This window comes from Elephantulus edwardii, unplaced genomic scaffold (assembly GCF_000299155.1).
Source record: "Elephantulus edwardii isolate Elephantulus edwardi_28Jun2011 unplaced genomic scaffold, EleEdw1.0 scaffold00273, whole genome shotgun sequence".
Classification (NCBI taxonomy): domain Eukaryota; kingdom Metazoa; phylum Chordata; class Mammalia; order Macroscelidea; family Macroscelididae; genus Elephantulus; species Elephantulus edwardii.
Genome location: NW_006400023.1, coordinates 867,204 through 873,218, shown reverse-complemented (window position 1 = coordinate 873,218; position 6,015 = coordinate 867,204). Strand labels below are relative to the sequence as shown.

At 40.1% G+C, this 6,015-nt stretch overlaps 1 pseudogene; it reads left to right on the top strand.

Annotated features, from left to right (window-relative positions):
* The first annotated feature begins 2,825 nt into the window (after positions 1-2,825).
* Positions 2,826-3,481, top strand: LOC102874410 (annotated as a pseudogene).
* Positions 3,482-6,015: the final 2,534 nt, after the last annotated feature.

The window sequence follows — 6,015 nt, the reverse complement described above, 5'->3', positions numbered from 1 at the left end:
CCTTGGAGAAGGACATCATGCTTGGTAGGGTGGAGGGACAACGCAGGAGGGGAAGGCCTTCTATGAGGTGGATTGATTCAGTGACTGGGTTAATCGAGATGGGTGTATCAGAGACAGTGCAATTGGCACAGGACCGAGCAGAGTTTAGGGCTGTTGTATATAGGGTTGCTATAAGTTGCAAGCGACTCGATGGCACATTAACAACAACAACATACAGATCATTTGTATTGTCCAGTCAAGTGACCAGATAGTTCTCTTCCAAATTTCTTGTCAGAGAGAAGTAAGCACATCCAAGCTGTCTATCTGTTGAGGTATGCCTATCAATCCCATCAATTCTTGAAGCTTTACTTTTTTTCCAATGCATCTAAGTGCATCTTGGATTCCTTCCTTCCTTAATATATTGGCTCTTAATCATATGCTACTTCCTGAAATGGTTCAGTGTTGAACAATTTTTTTGGTATGGTGATTCTGTGTGTTATTTCCATCTTTCTTTGATGCTTCCAGCATCATTCAAGTTTTTGTCCGTATAATCCTTAAGTATTTCACCTTGAGACTTGAAATTGTTCTTTAGTTCTTTCAGCTTGAGAAATTTTGAGTGCATTATTCTTTTTTGCTTTTCTAACTCCAGTTCTTTGCACCTGTAATTATAATACTCTGTTTTGTTGGATCTGCCCTTTGAAATTTTCTCTTCATCTCTTTACTGCAGTATTTCTTCCCTTTGTTTGGCCTCTCTACATTCTAGTGCAATTTTCAGAGTCTCTTCTAATATCTGTTTGAGCCTTTTATTTCTCCTCTGTCTCTGTAATGACCTTTTGCTTTCTTCATGAATAATATCCTTGATGCCATTCCACAACTCATCTGGTCTCCTGTCATTAGTGTTCAATGCATCAAATTTATTCTTGAGATTATTTTGAAATTAAAATTAGGATATACACAAGGCCATATTTGGTTCTTGTCGACTTGTTTTAACTTCCCTCATCTTCAATTTGAACTTGCACATGAGTAATTTTGATTGATGATACTGAGCTTCTTCATTGACTTTTTCCACAGATACAATCAGTCTGTTTCCTGTGTAGTCCCTTAGGTGAGGTCCATGTATGATATTTTTTTTAAATGTGTTTGTGATGAATAAGTCATTCATTATACAAAATTCCAACATTTTATTTCCAGTGTTTAACTAGAAGAGGTCTGTATTTTGAAATATTTCCATTACCAAAAAAGGATATCATATACAAATAAAATCTGAAATAAGATTATGCAGAAACAGCTGAAATATTACATCCACAAGGACTTGCAAGGGATTTAGGCTTCAGAAGAGGCTGTGTGGAGCAAAGAATATCATTGCTGATTCAGATGGATCTTGGCTGAAAGAAAAACTTTCCAAAAACATGTTTATTTGTGTTTTATTGACTATGCAAAGACATTCGTATCATTTGGATAAAAAATTTATGGATGTCATAATTTGCCAGAATACTTAATTGTGCTCATGTGAAATCTATATATAGACCAAGAAGCACTTGTTTGAATAGAACAAGGGAATAGGTATTTCTCCACACCTATTCAATCTGTGTAATGAGCAAATAATTCAAAAGCTGGACTCTATGAAGAAGAATGTGGCATCAGGATTGGAGGAAGATTAACGAACAATCTGTGTTAAGCCTAGAAGCAGGAGTGGCATCCACTTCCGAAATGGCTTGCCTCCGAAAACTCTATGTATGAACAGTGCTCAGGCCCTTCGTTCATAGAGTCTCGATGAGTAGTCTATGACTCGACGGCACCTAACAACAACAACAACTGTGTTAAGCAGATGACACAACCTTGCTTGCTGGTTATGAAGAGAAAGAGTACTTGGAGCACTTGTTTCAGAAGATCACAGACTACAACCTTCAGTGTGGATTACCTTTCTATGTCAAGAAAACGAAACTCAGGGAGCTCTGGTGGCCTCAAGGGAAGAAGCTGCACTGCAATCCCAGAGGTACATGGTTCGAATCCACCAAATGCTCTGCTGGAGAGGGAGGAGCAATCTCCTCCTGTACCAGTCAGATCCAATTTGACGGTACACACACACACACACACACACACACACAAATAATAAAATAAAATTTAAAAATAATAAAAAATTTTAAAAAGAAAACAAAACTCCTCACCACTGGACTAATAAGACAACTTTGTGGTAGGTATAGTTGTCAAGGATTTTATTTTACTTGGATCTGTAACAACATCCATGGTAACAGCAGCCAAGAAATCAAAAGATGTATTGAACTGGGCAAGTCGGCTGTAAGGACTTCTCCAAAGTGCTAAAGAGCAAGGATGTCAGTTTAAAGACCAAAGGCCCCAAACAACCATCATCTCACCTCAGCAACAATAGCAAAGTTCAGCAAACAACAAATGCTGCAGAGGTTGTAACGAGATTAGAACTCTTACTCACTGCTGGAGGAAATGTGAAATGGTACAACCACTATCGTAGGTGATTTCTCAAAAAGTTGGAAATAGAAATACCATTTGGCCCAGCAGTTTCACTGCTGGGAATATACCCTAAAGAAACCAGAGCCACAACTCAAACAAATGTATGCACACTCATGTTGATTGTTGCGTTATTCACAATAGCAAAGAGATAGAAACAACCCAAGTGCCCATCAACAAATAAGTAGATAGAGAAGCTATGGTACATTCGCACAATGGAATATTATGCCGCATTGAAAAAATGCACTCATAAAACATTACACAACATAATTGTTTCCCCCTCCCCCTTTGAGTGCTCAGAGCTGACTTCCTCCCCTCTTCTTGGCCTTCACTGCTGCATAGCTTCATGTACAGCTGACATCATGGGCTTTGGAGACCTCAAGACCACTGCTGGCCTCCAGGTCCTCAATGACTACCTGGCCAACAAGAGCCACATCAAGGGGTATGGCCCTCGCAAGTGGATGTGGCGGTGTTTGAAGCCTTCTCCAGTCCCCCACCTGCCGACCTGTGTCATGCCCTACGTTACGAGAAAGAAAAGGCCAGCCTTCCAGGAGTGAAGAAAGCTTTGGACAGGTATGGCCCTGCTAATGTGGAAGACACCACAAGAAGTGGAGCTCCAGACAGTAAAGATGATGAAGACATTGATCTCTTTGGATCTGATGAGGAGGAGGAAAGTGAGGAAGCAAAGAAGCTAAGAGATGAACACCTTGCACAGTATGAGTCAAAGAAAGCCAAAAAACCTGCACTTGTTGCCAAGTCTTCAATCTTACTAGACGCGAAGCCGTGGCATGATGAAACCGACATGGCAAAACTGGAAGAGTGCGTCAGAAGTATTCAGGAAGACGGCTAGGTCTGGGGCTCTTCCAAGCTAGTAGTGGTGGAATATGGTATTAAGAAGCTTCAGATACAGTGTGTGGTTGAAGATGATAAAGTTGGCACAGATGTGCTGGAAGAACAGATGACTGCTTCTGAAGACTATGTGCAGTCCATGGACGTGGCTGCTTTCAACAAAGTCTAAAGTCCATTGAATCCATCAATAAAAACTTTAAAAACAAACAAACAAAATTACACAACATGGGAGAGCCTGGAAGATATTATGCTGAGTGAAATATCTCAGTCACAAAAGGACAAATTCTGCATAACACCACCATTATAAAATAGGACAGGCATGAGGGGATTGAGGAGAGAATGGGGAAAGAGTGGATAGATAATAGACACTGCATTAGATCATATGAGGGGAAGAACTGTCCAAATGGAATAAATACAACAATCTGGAACAAGGGGTGCATTGCAAGAAGGCCTGAGGGAGGGAGGAGAAGCATCAGGAAGAAAAGGTGAAGCAATGGAAAAAAACGGGGAAAAAAATTTCTATGTAAAAAAAAAGAAAGAAAAAAGACCAAGGGCCTGATTCAAGCCATGGCCTTTTCAGTTGCTTCCTAGGAATCTGAAAGTTGGACAATGACTAATGATAACGGAAGAATCAGTACCTTTGAATTGTGGTTTTGGAGAAGATTACAGAATATCCTGTGGACTGCAAAAAAGAACAAACAAGCCTTTCTTGGAGGAGATGCAGCTTGGGTGCTCGTTAGAGGCAAAAATGGTGAAACTTTGTCTCACATACTTTGGTCATGTTGTCAAGAGGGTCCAGGAGTCCTTGGAAAAATACTCCGTGCTGGGAGAAGTGGAGGGTCAGCAAAAGAGGAAGACCCTCAAGAAGATGGATTGATACAGTGATTCTGATAATGGGCTCAAACATCCCAGAGATGGTGAGGATGGTTCAGGATAAGGGAAGATTCAGATCTGTTGTTCGTAGAGTTGCTATGAGTTGTAGTCAACCTGATGGTGTCTAATAGCAGCAACAACAATTCAAGATCACATGGAAGTGCCGTGATCAGAAAATAGCCCTTTAAGAATTCAGAAGGCAGTCCTGGATGACGGCACACATGATTTGTGCTTGACAGCTAACCTAAAGATCAGTGGTTTGATCTATCTCAGAGGACAAAGCCTGGTAATCTTTAGGATTACAGTCAAGAAAACCTTACAGAACTCTTCTACTCTGTAATTCACAAGATTGTCAAGAGTTGTAGAAAAAGAGCATTGCCAGAAGTCACGATAAACCGTACAGTAGAAGGGAGGACATGGTTTTCTTTTCTAAAATCTTGCTTACAGTACTAAGTGGATGGTTGATTTGTCAGAATGTGAGAAGTGGAAAGATGGGGAGAGCAGGTGTAGTTACAGCAAAACTGACACTGTATATGAACTTTGTAAGTAAATCAGTATAAAATAAAAATTTTATTAAAAAAACTATTACATTTAAAAATCCCCTCAACCCCAAAAACTGATACTGTAATTCTTACCACACTTGCAAGGTCAGTATTTTTTCTTTTTCTCTTTTTTTTTTTTGGTGGTGGTGGTATTAAAAAGAAAGGTTGGGGAAAAGCAATTCTTTTGCCTTAGGGTTGGCTTCATATCTGTATCTGAAAAGCAAGGCAAAGAGTATCTTCACCTGAGCTCAGTCAGAGCTTCCTTTGCTATTATTATGTAAATGAGCATTTGAATAAGCAGAATTTGCCTCAGTGAAGGAAACTGACCAGGGCTCCAGCCTAGGTGTGATTAAATGCACTGGTGTGGCCCTTATATGGGTAACGGCTGGTGAAGGAGGTATCATCTTTTTTAATTTTTTTATTTTTTATTTTAATAATTTTAATGAACATTTACAGAGATTTTGGATTTCCATTCATTCATTGGGAGGTATCATCTTTCTAATCCAAGCAACTACTGTGTTTCATCCTACTCTGTACCCTGCTTCATAGTTAATCCAGTCTAATCAGACTTACTGAGAGCACTGACTTGGTGCTGAGAACACAAAGATGGACCTTACACACCTTTGTCCTGAATCCCTGTTTAGTTGGGGGAGATTTGACTAAGAAGTCATGGTAGTGAAGGGTCAGTTTTCTGTTGTGATTGGCATCATCTTCACCTCTGTAAACTAGATACACTAGAGGCTGCTGTCTCTTATTTACCTCCTACACCAAACCTGTGTAGTCAACATGATTATCCTTATTTTGTAGATCCAGAAACTGAATTTTTGAGATGTTAAAAGACTTATCCACGATCAAAGAGATTGGCAAGCTGGTACTTGAATGTAGATCTGATTCTAAAGCCCATTCCCTTTACTGTCCTTCAGAACTACTTTAATTTGCTATCTGCATGGAGGAGTGAATTTTGTCAAGCGGGCCATCTTGAACAAGGAAGGATAGCAGGCAGTTCGAGAAAAAGTGTAGAGGAGGGATCTTCAAAGATAATTTGAGAAAAAGACAGCTGACTAGTCAGGCCAGTCACTCTTTGATGAAGGGCTGTCTGTTTGATAAGAAAAGTATCACTTAAAAGAGCTTCCCTTTATTTCTGGCCCCGGCCTGGTTCAGCTGGAGTTGTTGCCCCTCTGATGTGGTTAGAATGACCACACGTTTACACTGGGATGGCTTCTGCATAAGTGCCAGTTTCACGAGGAGATTCCTATGATGGTTTGCATCTCATAGCCATACACTTACG